At 44.0% G+C, this 13,846-nt stretch overlaps 19 non-coding genes across 19 annotated transcripts; all 19 read right to left on the bottom strand.

Annotated features, from left to right (window-relative positions):
- Nucleotides 1-1,136: 1,136 nt before the first annotated feature.
- trnav-cac (transfer RNA valine (anticodon CAC)) lies at nt 1,137-1,209 on the bottom strand. The gene has a single exon. It is a non-coding gene; the product is annotated as a tRNA-Val (tRNA).
- Nucleotides 1,210-2,312: 1,103 nt separating this feature from the next.
- trnav-aac (transfer RNA valine (anticodon AAC)) lies at nt 2,313-2,385 on the bottom strand. The gene has a single exon. It is a non-coding gene; the product is annotated as a tRNA-Val (tRNA).
- A 236-nt stretch (nt 2,386-2,621) lies between these two features.
- trnav-uac (transfer RNA valine (anticodon UAC)) lies at nt 2,622-2,694 on the bottom strand. Its single transcript has one exon. It is a non-coding gene; the product is annotated as a tRNA-Val (tRNA).
- An 803-nt stretch (nt 2,695-3,497) lies between these two features.
- On the bottom strand, nt 3,498-3,570 carry trnav-aac (transfer RNA valine (anticodon AAC)). Its single transcript has one exon. It is a non-coding gene; the product is annotated as a tRNA-Val (tRNA).
- Nucleotides 3,571-3,997: 427 nt separating this feature from the next.
- Nucleotides 3,998-4,070, bottom strand: trnav-aac (transfer RNA valine (anticodon AAC)). Its single transcript has one exon. It is a non-coding gene; the product is annotated as a tRNA-Val (tRNA).
- A 236-nt stretch (nt 4,071-4,306) lies between these two features.
- On the bottom strand, nt 4,307-4,379 carry trnav-uac (transfer RNA valine (anticodon UAC)). The gene has a single exon. It is a non-coding gene; the product is annotated as a tRNA-Val (tRNA).
- A 604-nt stretch (nt 4,380-4,983) lies between these two features.
- trnav-cac (transfer RNA valine (anticodon CAC)) lies at nt 4,984-5,056 on the bottom strand. The gene has a single exon. It is a non-coding gene; the product is annotated as a tRNA-Val (tRNA).
- A 1,113-nt stretch (nt 5,057-6,169) lies between these two features.
- On the bottom strand, nt 6,170-6,242 carry trnav-cac (transfer RNA valine (anticodon CAC)). The gene has a single exon. It is a non-coding gene; the product is annotated as a tRNA-Val (tRNA).
- Nucleotides 6,243-6,370: 128 nt separating this feature from the next.
- Nucleotides 6,371-6,443, bottom strand: trnav-aac (transfer RNA valine (anticodon AAC)). Its single transcript has one exon. It is a non-coding gene; the product is annotated as a tRNA-Val (tRNA).
- Nucleotides 6,444-7,753: 1,310 nt separating this feature from the next.
- trnav-aac (transfer RNA valine (anticodon AAC)) lies at nt 7,754-7,826 on the bottom strand. The gene has a single exon. It is a non-coding gene; the product is annotated as a tRNA-Val (tRNA).
- Nucleotides 7,827-8,739: 913 nt separating this feature from the next.
- trnav-cac (transfer RNA valine (anticodon CAC)) lies at nt 8,740-8,812 on the bottom strand. The gene has a single exon. It is a non-coding gene; the product is annotated as a tRNA-Val (tRNA).
- A 329-nt stretch (nt 8,813-9,141) lies between these two features.
- Nucleotides 9,142-9,214, bottom strand: trnav-aac (transfer RNA valine (anticodon AAC)). The gene has a single exon. It is a non-coding gene; the product is annotated as a tRNA-Val (tRNA).
- Nucleotides 9,215-10,346: 1,132 nt separating this feature from the next.
- Nucleotides 10,347-10,419, bottom strand: trnav-aac (transfer RNA valine (anticodon AAC)). Its single transcript has one exon. It is a non-coding gene; the product is annotated as a tRNA-Val (tRNA).
- A 913-nt stretch (nt 10,420-11,332) lies between these two features.
- trnav-cac (transfer RNA valine (anticodon CAC)) lies at nt 11,333-11,405 on the bottom strand. Its single transcript has one exon. It is a non-coding gene; the product is annotated as a tRNA-Val (tRNA).
- A 146-nt stretch (nt 11,406-11,551) lies between these two features.
- On the bottom strand, nt 11,552-11,624 carry trnav-aac (transfer RNA valine (anticodon AAC)). The gene has a single exon. It is a non-coding gene; the product is annotated as a tRNA-Val (tRNA).
- A 913-nt stretch (nt 11,625-12,537) lies between these two features.
- trnav-cac (transfer RNA valine (anticodon CAC)) lies at nt 12,538-12,610 on the bottom strand. The gene has a single exon. It is a non-coding gene; the product is annotated as a tRNA-Val (tRNA).
- A 134-nt stretch (nt 12,611-12,744) lies between these two features.
- On the bottom strand, nt 12,745-12,817 carry trnav-aac (transfer RNA valine (anticodon AAC)). The gene has a single exon. It is a non-coding gene; the product is annotated as a tRNA-Val (tRNA).
- A 236-nt stretch (nt 12,818-13,053) lies between these two features.
- Nucleotides 13,054-13,126, bottom strand: trnav-uac (transfer RNA valine (anticodon UAC)). The gene has a single exon. It is a non-coding gene; the product is annotated as a tRNA-Val (tRNA).
- Nucleotides 13,127-13,730: 604 nt separating this feature from the next.
- trnav-cac (transfer RNA valine (anticodon CAC)) lies at nt 13,731-13,803 on the bottom strand. Its single transcript has one exon. It is a non-coding gene; the product is annotated as a tRNA-Val (tRNA).
- Between the last annotated feature and the right edge of the window lie 43 nt (nt 13,804-13,846).

Here is a 13,846-nt window from a genome sequence, read left to right as displayed (position 1 = left end):
TACAGAAACCTACCTACCTACCTCTCTCAAACAGTCCAACATTTTTAATTGAAGGCTCTGTAAAATGTGCATAAAGGTAATGTCTTCTAAAGCCCACAGTCGGCTAAAAAGGGTTCATACTTTTCATCAAAAGGAAGCAGCTGTTTCTGGTCGGTTTCTAACCGAGGACCTTTCGCGTGTTAGGCAAACGTGATGACCACTACACTACAGAAACTCCCTACTTCCACACTAGTTCTCTTTCGCCATAATCTATACAATGATGTGCCCAAACGCAAATAGGCAATCTGCGTAAATCCCACACACAACAGGACAGAGTTCATTCGGCGTGGCAGTCTACGCCGAGTTTCCAAATAATTTCCCTTAACTTACCTCGGAATTAAGGCGTTTGCAGCTTGGACCACCTGCCTACCAGACAGCCATTTCACCACAGAAAGAACAAAAGCCCCCACCTGTTTCCGCCCAGTTTCAAGCTGGGAACCTTTCGCGTGTAAGGCGAATGTGATAACCTCTACACTACGGAAACCTGCAGTCAAGGTTGGATCTGACCTTTTCATCGCACGCTTCTTGGAGCACGAATAAAATTACAGATTGCGTTGTGCTCTTCAGTCTGCAAATAGCTTTTTTTTGAGTGGCAAACCAAGCATTTTTCCAGTTGTCTGAAGGATTGCTCTGTGACCATTACTTTTTTCTCTTTTTTAGGTTATTTAATTTAATTGTTTTTAACGTTATACGAAATATTTTGTCGTTGAGAGCACCATCCATCTGTTCATTGAAACTGCCTGGTTTAAAGTACAGAGTCTGTCGGTGTGGCAGTTACTGCTGCCTAGTGTGGCTTAATAATTGTCTTCACACCTGTGTAAAGAAAGGCCTTCGTGACGTAGAGCTGCTGCCTAACAGAGGGCCACTCTGACAAATATCTTCTTTCGTGTTCCTCAGAAGAAAGCCACGCAGGCTTGAAATGGCACGAGTGTGGGTTAGGTTTAGGTCAAACAGTGACTGCTCTTTCATTTCTGCATCAACTACACATTTGCTGACTATATTCATGCCTCTTGGCATGAAAAAAGCCGAAAGCTTCGGTAGCGTTGAGTTCCTCCTCAACAGAATGCCAATTAAACCATTGTGAAAAAGAGATTCACTGTTCCCACCCAGTTTCAAACTGGGGACCTTTCGCGTGTGAGGCGAACGTGATAACCACTACACTACGGAAACCTACCTACCTCTCCAAACAGTCCAACATTTTTAATTGAAGGCTCTGTAAAATGTGCATAAAGGTAATGTCTTCTAAAGCCCAAAGTCGGCTAAAAAGGGTTCATACTTTTCATCAAAAGGAAGCAGCTGTTTCTGCTCGGTTTCGAACAGAGGACCTTTCACGTGTTAGGCGAACGTGATGACCACTACACTACAGAAACTCCCCACTTCCACACTTGTTCTCTTTCGCCATAATCTATACAATGATGTGCCCAAAAGCAAATAGGCAATCTGTGTAAATCCCACACACAACAGGACAGAGTTCATTCGGCGTGGCAGTCTACGCCGAGTTTCCAAATAATTTCCCTTAACTTACCTCGGAATTAAGGCGTTTGCAGCTTGGACCACCTGCCTACCAGACAGCCTGGCAAACCAAGCATTTTTCCAGTTGTTTGAAGGATTGCTCTGTGACCATTACTTTTTTGCTCTTTTTTAGGTTATTTAATTTAATTGTTTTTAACATTATACGAAATATTTTGTCTTTGAGTGCACCATCCATCTGTTCATTGAAACTGCCTGGTTTAAAGTACAGAGTCTGTCGGTGTGGCAGTTACTGCTGCCTAGTGTGGCTTAATAATTGTCTTCACACCTGTGTAAAGAAAGGCCTTCGTGACGTAGAGCTGCTGCCTAACAGAGGGCCACTCTGACAAATATCTTCTTTCGTGTTCCTCAGAAGAAAGCCACGCAGGCTTGAAATGGCACGAGTGTGGGTTAGGTTTAGGTCAAACAGTGACTGCTCTTTCATTTCTGCATCAACTACAACTTTGCTGACTATATTCATGCCTCTTGGCCGCAAAGCTTCGGTAGCATTGAGTTCCACCTCAACAGAATGCCAATTGAACCATTGTGAAAAAGAGATTCACTGTTCCCGCCCAGTTTCGAACTGGGGACCTTTCGCGTGTGAGGAGAACGTGATAACCACTACACTACGGAAACCTACCTACCTCTCTCAAACAGTCCAACATTTTTTATTGAAGGCTCTGTAAAATGTGCATAAAGGTAATGTCTTCTAAAGCCCACAGTCGGCTAAAAAGGGTTCATACTTTTCATCAAAAGGAAGCAGCTGTTTAAGCTCGGTTTCGAACCGAGGACCTTTCGCGTGTTAGGCGAACGTGATGACCACTACACTACAGAAACTCCCCACTTCCACACTAGTTCTCTTTCGCCATAATCTATACAATGATGTGCCCAAACGCAAATAGGCAATCTGCGTAAATCCCACACACAACAGGACAGAGTTCATTCGGCGTGGCAGTCTATGCCGAGTTTCCAAATAATTTCCCTTAACTTACCTCGGAATTAAGGCGTTTGCAGCTTGGACCACCTGCCTACCAGACAGCCATTTCACCAAAGAAAGAACAAAAGCCCCCACCTGTTTCCGCCCAGTTTCAAGCTGGGGACCTTTCGCATGTAAGGCGAATGTGATAACCTCTACACTACGGAAACCTGCAGTCAAGGTTGGATCTGACCTTTTCATCGCACGCTTCTTGGAGCACGAATAAAATTACAGATTGCGTTGTGCTCTTCAGTCTGCAAATAGTTTTTTTTTGAGTGGCAAACCAAGCATTTTTCCAGTTGTCTGAAGGATTGCTCTGTGACCATTACTTTTTTGCTCTTTTTTAGGTTATTTAATATAATTGTTTTTAACGTTATACGAAATATTTTGTCTTTGAGTGCACCATCCATCTGTTCATTGAAAATGCCTGGTTTAAAGTACAGAGTCTGTCGGTGTGGCAGTTACTGCTGCCTAGTGTGGCTTAATAATTGTCTTCACACCTGTGTAAAGAAAGGCCTTCGTGACGTAGAGCTGCTGCCTAACAGAGGGCCACTCTGACAAATATCTTCTTTCGTGTTCCTCAGAAGAAAGCCACGCAGGCTTGAAATGGCACGAGTGTGGGTTAGGTTTAGGTCAAACAGTGACTGCTCTTTCATTTCTGCATCAACTACACCTTTGCTGACTATATTCATGCCTCTTGGCCGCAAAGCTTCGGTAGCATTGAGTTCCTCCTCAACAGAATGCCAATTGAACCATTGTGAAAAAGAGATTCACTGTTCCCGCCCAGTTTCGAACTGGGGACCTTTCGCGTGTGAGGCGAACGTGATAACCACTACACTCAGAAACCTACCTACCTCTCCAAACAGTCCAACATTTTTAATTGAAGGCTCTGTAAAATGTGCATAAAGGTAATGTCTTCTAAAGCCCACAGTCGGCTAAAAAGGGTTCATACTTTTCATCAAAAGGAAGCAGCTGTTTCTGCTCGGTTTCGAACCGAGGACCTTTCGCGTGTTAGGCGAACGTGATGACAACTACACTACAGAAACTCCCCACTTCCACACTAGTTCTCTTTCACCATAATCTATACAATGATGTGCCCAAACGCAAATAGGCAATCTGCGTAAATCCCACACACAACAGGACAGAGTTCATTCGGCGTGGCAGTCTATGCCGAGTTTCCAAATAATTTCCCTTAACTTACCTCGGAATTAAGGCGTTTGCAGCTTGGACCACCTGCCTACCAGACAGCCATTTCACCAAAGAAAGAACAAAAGCCCCCACCTGTTTCCGCCCAGTTTCGAACTGGGGACCTTTCGCGTGTGAGGAGAACGTGATAACCACTACACTACCTACCTCTCTCAAACAGTCCAACATTTTTTATTGAAGGCTCTGTAAAATGTGCATAAAGGTAATGTCTTCTAAAGTCCACAGTCGGCTAAAAAGGGTTCATACTTTTCATCAAAAGGAAGCAGCTGTTTCTGCTCGGTTTCGAACCGAGGACCTTTTGCATGTTAGGCGAACGTGATGACCACTACACTACAGAAACTCCCCACTTCCACACTAGTTCTCTTTCGCCATAATCTATACAATGATGTGCCCAAACGCAAATAGGCAATCTGCGTAAATCCCACACACAACAGGACAGAGTTCATTCGGCGTGGCAGTCTATACCGAGTTTCCAAATAATTTCCCTTAACTTACCTCGGAATTAAGGCGTTTGCAGCTTGGACCACCTGCCTACCAGACAGCCATTTCACCACAGAAAGAACAAAAGCCCCCACCTGTTTCCGCCCAGTTTCGAGCTGGGGACCTTTCGCGTGTAAGGCGAATGTGATAACCTCTACACTACGGAAACCTGAAGTCAAGGTTGGATCTGACCTTTTCATCGCACGCTTCTTGGAGCACGAATAAAATTACAGATTGCGTTGTGCTCTTCAGTCTGCAAATAGCTTTTTTTTGAGTGGCAAACCAAGCATTTTTCCAGTTGTCTGAAGGATTTCTCTGTGACCATTACTTTTTTGCTCTTTTTTAGGTTATTTAATTTAATTGTTTTTAACGTTATACGAAATATTTTGTCTTTGAGTGCACCATCCATCTGTTCATTGAAACTGCCTGGTTTAAAGTACAGAGTCTGTCGGTGTGGCAGTTACTGCTGCCTAGTGTGGCTTAATAATTGTCTTCACACCTGTGTAAAGAAAGGCCTTCGTGACGTAGAGCTGCTGCCTAACAGAGGGCCACTCTGACAAATATCTTCTTTCGTGTTCCTCAGAAGAAAGCCACGCAGGCTTGAAATGGCACGAGTGTGGGTTAGGTTTAGGTCAAACAGTGACTGCTCTTTCATTTCTGCATCAACTACACCTTTGCTGACTATATTCATGCCTCTTGGCCGCAAAGCTTCGGTAGCATTGAGTGCCTCCTCAACAGAATGCCAATTGAACCATTGTGAAAAAGAGATTCACTGTTCCCGCCCAGTTTCGAACTGGGGACCTTTCGCGTGTGAGGCGATCGTGATAACCACTACACTACGGAAACCTACCTACCTCTCCAAACAGTCCAACATTTTTAATTGAAGGCTCTGTAAAATGTGCATAAAGGTAATGTCTTCTAAAGCCCACAGTCGGCTAAAAAGGGTTCATACTTTTCATCAAAAGGAAGCAGCTGTTTCTGCTCGGTTTCAAAACGAGGACCTTTCGCGTGTTAGGCGAACGTGATGACCACTACACTACAGAAACTCCCCACTTCCACACTAGTTCTCTTTCGCCATAATCTATACAATGATGTGCCCAAACGCAAATAAGCAATCTGCGTAAATCCCACACACAACAGGACAGAGTTCATTCGGCTTGGCAGTCTACGCCGAGTTTCCAAGTAATTTCCCTTAACTTACCTCGGAATTAAGGCGTTTGCAGCTTGGACCACCTGCCTACCAGACAGCCATTTCACCACAGAAAGAAAAAAAGCCCCCACCTGTTTCCGCCCAGTTTCGAGCTGGGGACCTTTCGCGTGTAAGGTGAATGTGATAACCTCTACACTACGGAAACCTGCAGTCAAGGTTGGATCTGACCTTTTCATCGCACGCTTCTTGGAGCACGAATAAAATTACAGATTGCGTTGTGCTCTTCAGTCTGCAAATAGTTTTTTTTTGAGTGGCAAACCAAGCATTTTTCCATTTTTCTGTAGGATTGCTCTGTGACCATTACTTTTTTGCTCTTTTTTAGGTTATTTAATATAATTGTTTTTAACGTTATACGAAATATTTTGTCTTTGAGTGCACCATCCATCTGTTCATTGAAAATGCCTGGTTTAAAGTACAGAGTCTGTCGGTGTGGCAGTTACTGCTGCCTAGTGTGGCTTAATAATTGTCTTCACACCTGTGTAAAGAAAGGCCTTTGTGACGTAGAGCTGCTGCCTAACAGAGGGCCACTCTGACAAATATCTTCTTTCGTGTTCCTCAGAAGAAAGCCACGCAGGCTTGAAATGGCACGAGTGTGGGTTAGGTTTAGGTCAAACAGTGACTGCTCTTTCATTTCTGCATCAACTACACCTTTGCTAACTATATTCATGCCTCTTGGCCGCAAAGCTTCGGTAGCGTTGAGTTCCTCCTCAACAGAATGCCAATTGAACCATTGTGAAAAAGAGATTCACTGTTCCCGCCCAGTTTCGAACAGGGGACCTTTCGCGTGTGAGGCGAACGTGATAACCACTACACTACGGAAACCTACCTACCTCCCTCAAACAGTCCAACATTTTTAATTGAAGGCTCTGTAAAATGTGCATAAAGGTAATGTCTTCTAAAGCCCACAGTCGGCTAAAAAGGGTTCATACTTTTCATCAAAAGGAAGCAGCTGTTTCTGCTCGGTTTCGAACCAAGGACCTTTCGCGTGTTAGGCGAACGTGATGACCACTACACTACAGAAACTCCCCACTTTCACAGTAGTCCTCTTTCGCCATAATCTATACAATGATGTGCCCAAACGCAAATAGGCAATCTGCGTAAATCCCACACACAACAGGACAAAGTTCATTCGGCGTGGCAGTCTACGCCGAGTTTCCAAATAATTTCCCTTAACTTACCTCGGAATTAAGGCGTTTGCAGCTTGGACCACCTGCCTACCAGACAGCCATTTCACCACAGAAAGAACAAAAGCCCCCCCCCTGTTTCCGCCCAGTTTCGAGCTGGGGACCTTTCGCGTGTAAGGCGAATGTGATAACCTCTAAACTACGGAAAGCTGCAGTCAAGGTTGGATCTGACCTTTTCATCGCACGCTTCTTGGAGCACGTATAAAATTACAGATTGCGTTGTGCTCTTCAGTCTGCAAATAGCTTTTTTTTGAGTGGCAAACCAAGCATTTTTCCAGTTGTCTGAAGGATTTCTCTGTGACCATTACTTTTTTGCTCTTTTTTAGGTTATTTAATTTAATTATTTTTAACGTTATACGAAATATTTTGTCTTTGAGTGCACCATCCATCTGTTCATTGAAACTGCCTGGTTTAAAGTACAGAGTCTGTCGGTGTGGCAGTTACTGCTGCCTAGTGTGGCTTAATAATTGTCTTCACACCTGTGTAAAGAAAGACCTTCGTGACGTAGAGCTGCTGCCTAACAGAGGGCCACTCTGACAAATATCTTCTTTCGTGTTCCTCAGAAGAAAGCCACGCAGGCTTGAAATGGTACGAGTGTGGGTTAGGTTTAGGTCAAACAGTGACTGCTCTTTCATTTCTGCATCAACTACACCTTTGCTGACTATATTCATGCCTCTTGGCCGCAAAGCTTCGGTAGCATTGAGTTCCTCCTCAACAGAATGCCAATTGAACCATTGTGAAAAAGAGATTCACTGTTCCCGCCCAGTTTCGAACTGGGGACCTTTCGCGTGTGAGGCGAGCGTGATAAGCACTACACTACGGAAACCTACCTCCCTCAAACAGTCCAACATTTTTAATTGAAGGCTCTGTAAAATGTGCATAAAGGTAATGTCTTCTAAAGCCCACAGTCGGCTAAAAAGGGTTCATACTTTTCATCAAAAGGAAGCAGCTGTTTCTGCTCGGTTTCGAACCGAGGACCTTTTGCGTGTGAGGCGAACGTGATAACCACTACACTACTGAAACATACCTACCTCTAAAACAGTCCAACATTTTTAATTGAAGTCTCTGTAAAATGTGCATAAAGGTAATGTCTTCTAAAGCCCACAGTCGGCTAAAAAGGGTTCATACTTTTCATCAAAAGGAAGCAGCTGTTTCTGCTCGGTTTCGAACCGAGGACCTTTCGCGTGTTAGGCGAACGTGATGACCACTACACTACAGAAACTCCCCACTTCCACACTAGTTCTCTTTCGCCATAATCTATACAATGATGTGCCCAAAAGCAAATAGGCATTCTGTGTAAATCCCACACACAACAGGACAGAGTTCATTCGGCGAGGCAGTCTACGCCGAGTTTCCAAATAATTTCCCTTAACTTACCTCGGAATTAAGGCGTTTGCAGCTTGGACCACCTGCCTACCAGACAGCCATTTCACCACAGAAAGAAAAAAAGCCCCCACCTGTTTCCGCCCAGTTTCGAGCTGGGGACCTTTCGCGTGTAAGGCGAATGTGATAACCTCTACACTATGGAAACCTGCAGTCAAAGTTGTATCTGACCTTTTCATCGCACGCTTCTTGGAGCACGAATAAAATTACAGATTGCGTTGTGCTCTTCAGTCTGCAAATAGCTTTTTTTTGAGTGGCAAACCAAGCATTTTTCCAGTTGTTTGAAGGATTGCTCTGTGACCATTACTTTTTTGCTCTTTTTTAGGTTATTTAATTTAATTGTTTTTAACATTATACGAAATATTTTGTCTTTGAGTGCACCATCCATCTGTTCATTGAAACTGCCTGGTTTAAAGTACAGAGTCTGTCGGTGTGGCAGTTACTGCTGCCTAGTGTGGCTTAATAATTGTCTTCACACCTGTGTAAAGAAAGGCCTTCGTGACGTAGAGCTGCTGCCTAACAGAGGGCCACTCTGACAAATATCTTCGTTCGTGTTCCTCAGAAGAAAGCCACGCAGGCTTGAAATGGCACAAGTGTGGGTTAGGTTTAGGTCAAACAGTGACTGCTCTTTCATTTCTGCATCAACTACACCTTTGCTGACTATATTCATGCCTCTTGGCCGCAAAGCCTCGGTAGCATTGAGGTCCTCCTCAACAGAATGCCAATTGAACCATTGTGAAAAAGAGATTCACTGTTCCCGCCCAGTTTCGAACTGGAGACCTTTCGCTTGTGAGGCGAACGTGATAACCACTACACTACGGAAACCTACCTACCTACCTCTAAAACAGTCCAACATTTTTAATTGAAGTCTCTGTAAAATGTGCATAAAGGTAATGTCTTCTAAAGCCCACAGTCGGCTAAAAAGGGTTCATACTTTTCATCAAAAGGTAGCAGCTGTTTCTGCTCGGTTTCGAACCGAGGACCTTTTGCGTGTGAGGCGAACGTGATAACCACTACACTACTGAAACATACCTACCTCTAAAACAGTCCAACATTTTTAATTGAAGTCTCTGTAAAATGTGCATAAAGGTAATGTCTTCTAAAGCCCACAGTCGGCTAAAAAGGGTTCATACTTTTCATCAAAAGGAAGCAGCTGTTTCTGCTCGGTTTCGAACCGAGGACCTTTCGCGTGTTAGGCGAACGTGATGACCACTACACTACAGAAACTCCCCACTTCCACACTAGTTCTCTTTCGCCATAATCTATACAATGATGTGCCCAAAAGCAAATAGGCATTCTGTGTAAATCCCACACACAACAGGACAGAGTTCATTCGGCGAGGCAGTCTACGCCGAGTTTCCAAATAATTTCCCTTAACTTACCTCGGAATTAAGGCGTTTGCAGCTTGGACCACCTGCCTACCAGACAGCCATTTCACCACAGAAAGAAAAAAAGCCCCCACCTGTTTCCGCCCAGTTTCGAGCTGGGGACCTTTCGCGTGTAAGGCGAATGTGATAACCTCTACACTATGGAAACCTGCAGTCAAAGTTGTATCTGACCTTTTCATCGCACGCTTCTTGGAGCACGAATAAAATTACAGATTGCGTTGTGCTCTTCAGTCTGCAAATAGCTTTTTTTTGAGTGGCAAACCAAGCATTTTTCCAGTTGTTTGAAGGATTGCTCTGTGACCATTACTTTTTTGCTCTTTTTTAGGTTATTTAATTTAATTGTTTTTAACATTATACGAAATATTTTGTCTTTGAGTGCACCATCCATCTGTTCATTGAAACTGCCTGGTTTAAAGTACAGAGTCTGTCGGTGTGGCAGTTACTGCTGCCTAGTGTGGCTTAATAATTGTCTTCACACCTGTGTAAAGAAAGGCCTTCGTGACGTAGAGCTGCTGCCTAACAGAGGGCCACTCTGACAAATATCTTCGTTCGTGTTCCTCAGAAGAAAGCCACGCAGGCTTGAAATGGCACAAGTGTGGGTTAGGTTTAGGTCAAACAGTGACTGCTCTTTCATTTCTGCATCAACTACACCTTTGCTGACTATATTCATGCCTCTTGGCCGCAAAGCTTCGGTAGCATTGAGTTCCTCCTCAACAGAATGCCAATTGAACCATTGTGAAAAAGAGATTCACTGTTCCCGCCCAGTTTCAAACTGGGGACCTTTCGCGTGTGAGGCAAACGTGATAACCACTACACTACGGAAACCTACCTACCTACCTACCTACCTACCTACCTCTAAAACAGTCCAACATTTTTAATTGAAGGCTCTGTAAAATGTGCATAAAGGTAATGTCTTCTAAAGCCCACAGTCGGCTAAAAAGGGTTCATACTTTTCATCAAAAGGAAGCAGCTGTTTCTGCTCGGTTTCGAACCGAGGACCTTTCGCGTGTTAGGCGAACGTGATGACCACTACACTACAGAAACTCCCCACTTCCACACTAGTTCTCTTTCGCCATAATCTATACAATGATGTGCCCAAAAGCAAATAGGCATTCTGTGTAAATCCCACACACAACAGGACAGAGTTCATTCGGCGAGGCAGTCTACGCCGAGTTTCCAAATAATTTCCCTTAACTTACCTCGGAATTAAGGCGTTTGCAGCTTGGACCACCTGCCTACCAGACAGCCATTTCACCACAGAAAGAAAAAAAGCCCCCACCTGTTTCCGCCCAGTTTCGAGCTGGGGACCTTTCGCGTGTAAGGCGAATGTGATAACCTCTACACTATGGAAACCTGCAGTCAAAGTTGTATCTGACCTTTTCATCGCATGCTTCTTGGAGCACGAATAAAATTACAGATTGCGTTGTGCTCTTCAGTCTGCAAATAGCTTTTTTTTGAGTGGCAAACCAAGCATTTTTCCAGTTGTTTGAAGGATTGCTCTGTGACCATTACTTTTTTGCTCTTTTTTAGGTTATTTAATTTAATTGTTTTTAACATTATACGAAATATTTTGTCTTTGAGTGCACCATCCATCTGTTCATTGAAACTGCCTGGTTTAAAGTACAGAGTCTGTCGGTGTGGCAGTTACTGCTGCCTAGTGTGGCTTAATAATTGTCTTCACACCTGTGTAAAGAAAGGCCTTCGTGACGTAGAGCTGCTGCCTAACAGAGGGCCACTCTGACAAATATCTTCGTTCGTGTTCCTCAGAAGAAAGCCACGCAGGCTTGAAATGGCACAAGTGTGGGTTAGGTTTAGGTCAAACAGTGACTGCTCTTTCATTTCTGCATCAACTACACCTTTGCTGACTATATTCATGCCTCTTGGCCGCAAAGCTTCGGTAGCATTGAGTTCCTCCTCAACAGAATGCCAATTGAACCATTGTGAAAAAGAGATTCACTGTTCCCGCCCAGTTTCGAACTGGGGACCTTTCGCGTGTGAGGCAAACGTGATAACCACTACACTACGGAAACCTACCTACCTACCTACCTACCTACCTACCTCTAAAACAGTCCAACATTTTTAATTGAAGGCTCTGTAAAATGTGCATAAAGGTAATGTCTTCTAAAGCCCACAGTCGGCTAAAAAGGGTTCATACTTTTCATCAAAAGGAAGCAGCTGTTTCTGCTCGGTTTCGAACCGAGGACCTTTCGCGTGTTAGGCGAACGTGATGACCACTACACTACAGAAACTCCCCACTTCCACACTAGTTCTCTTTCGCCATAATCTATACAATGATGTGCCCAAAAGCAAATAGGCAATCTGTGTAAATCCCACACACAACAGGACAGAGTTCATTCGGCGTGGCAGTCTACGCCGAGTTTCCAAATAATTTCCCTTAACTTACCTCGGAATTAAGGCGTTTGCAGCTTGGACCACCTGCCTACCAGACAGCCATTTAACCACAGAAAGAAAAAAAGCCCCCACCTGTTTCCGCCCAGTTTCGAGCTGGGGACCTTTCGCGTGTAAGGCGAATGTGATAACCTCTACACTATGGAAACCTGCAGTCAAGGTTGTATCTGACCTTTTCATCGCACGCTTCTTGGAGCACGAATAAAATTACAGATTGCGTTGTGCTCTTCAGTCTGCAAATAGCTTTTTTTTGAGTGGCAAACCAAGCATTTTTCCAGTTGTTTGAAGGATTGCTCTGTGACCATTACTTTTTTGCTCTTTTTTAGGTTATTTAATTTAATTGTTTTTAACATTATACGAAATATTTTGTCTTTGAGTGCACCATCCATCTGTTCATTGAAACTGCCTGGTTTAAAGTACAGAGTCTGTCGGTGTGGCAGTTACTGCTGCCTAGTGTGGCTTAATAATTGTCTTCACACCTGTGTAAAGAAAGGCCTTCGTGACGTAGAGCTGCTGCCTAACAGAGGGCCACTCTGACAAATATCTTCGTTCGTGTTCCTCAGAAGAAAGCCACGCAGGCTTGAAATGGCACAAGTGTGGGTTAGGTTTAGGTCAAACAGTGACTGCTCTTTCATTTCTGCATCAACTACACCTTTGCTGACTATATTCATGCCTCTTGGCCGCAAAGCTTCGGTAGCATTGAGTTCCTCCTCAACAGAATGCCAATTGAACCATTGTGAAAAAGAGATTCACTGTTCCCGCCCAGTTTCGAACTGGGGACCTTTCGCGTGTGAGGCAAACGTGATAACCACTACACTACGGAAACCTACCTACCTACCTACCTCTAAAACAGTCCAACATTTTTAATTGAAGGCTCTGTAAAATGTGCATAAAGGTAATGTCTTCTAAAGCCCACAGTCGGCTAAAAAGGGTTCATACTTTTCATCAAAAGGAAGCAGCTGTTTCTGCTCGGTTTCGAACCGAGGACCTTTCGCGTGTTAGGCGAACGTGATGACCACTACACTACAGAAACTCCCCACTTCCACACTAGTTCTCTTTCGCCATAATCTATACAATGATGTGCCCAAAAGCAAATAGGCATTCTGTGTAAATCCCACACACAACAGGACAGAGTTCATTCGGCGAGGCAGTCTACGCCGAGTTTCCAAATAATTTCCCTTAACTTACCTCGGAATTAAGGCGTTTGCAGCTTGGACCACCTGCCTACCAGACAGCCATTTCACCACAGAAAGAAAAAAAGCCCCCACCTGTTTCCGCCCAGTTTCGAGCTGGGGACCTTTCGCGTGTAAGGCGAATGTGATAACCTCTACACTACGGAAACCTGCAGTCAAGGTTGTATCTGACCTTTTCATCGCACGCTTCTTGGAGCACGAATAAAAATACAGATTGCGTTGTGCTCTTCAGTCTGCAAATAGCTTTTTTTTGAGTGGCAAACCAAGCATTTTTCCAGTTGTTTGAAGGATTGCTCTGTGACCATTAATTTTTTGCTCTTTTTTAGGTTATTTAATTTAATTGTTTTTAACATTATACGAAATATTTTGTCTTTGAGTGCACCATCCATCTGTTCATTGAAACTGCCTGGTTTAAAGTACAGAGTCTGTCGGTGTGGCAGTTACTGCTGCCTAGTGTGGCTTAATAATTGTCTTCACACCTGTGTAAAGAAAGGCCTTCGTGACGTAGAGCTGCTGTCTAACAGAGGGCCACTCTGACAAATATCTTCGTTCGTGTTCCTCAGAAGAAAGCCACGCAGGCTTGAAATGGCACAAGTGTGGGTTAGGTTTAGGTCAAACAGTGACTGCTCTTTCATTTCTGCATCAACTACACCTTTGCTGACTATATTCATGCCTCTTGGCCGCAAAGCTTCGGTAGCATTGAGTTCCTCCTCAACAGAATGCCAATTGAACCATTGTGAAAAAGAGATTCACTGTTCCCGCCCAGTTTCGAACTGGGGACCTTTCGCGTGTGAGGCAAACGTGATAACCACTACACTACGGAAACCTACCTACCTACCTACCTCTAAAACAGTCCAACATTTTTAATT

Source organism: Carassius carassius, chromosome 22 (genome assembly GCF_963082965.1).
Source record: "Carassius carassius chromosome 22, fCarCar2.1, whole genome shotgun sequence".
NCBI classification, from domain to species: Eukaryota; Metazoa; Chordata; class Actinopteri; order Cypriniformes; family Cyprinidae; genus Carassius; species Carassius carassius.
The sequence above is the reverse complement of the archived record's forward strand: the minus strand, read 5'-3'. Positions and strand labels throughout refer to the sequence as shown.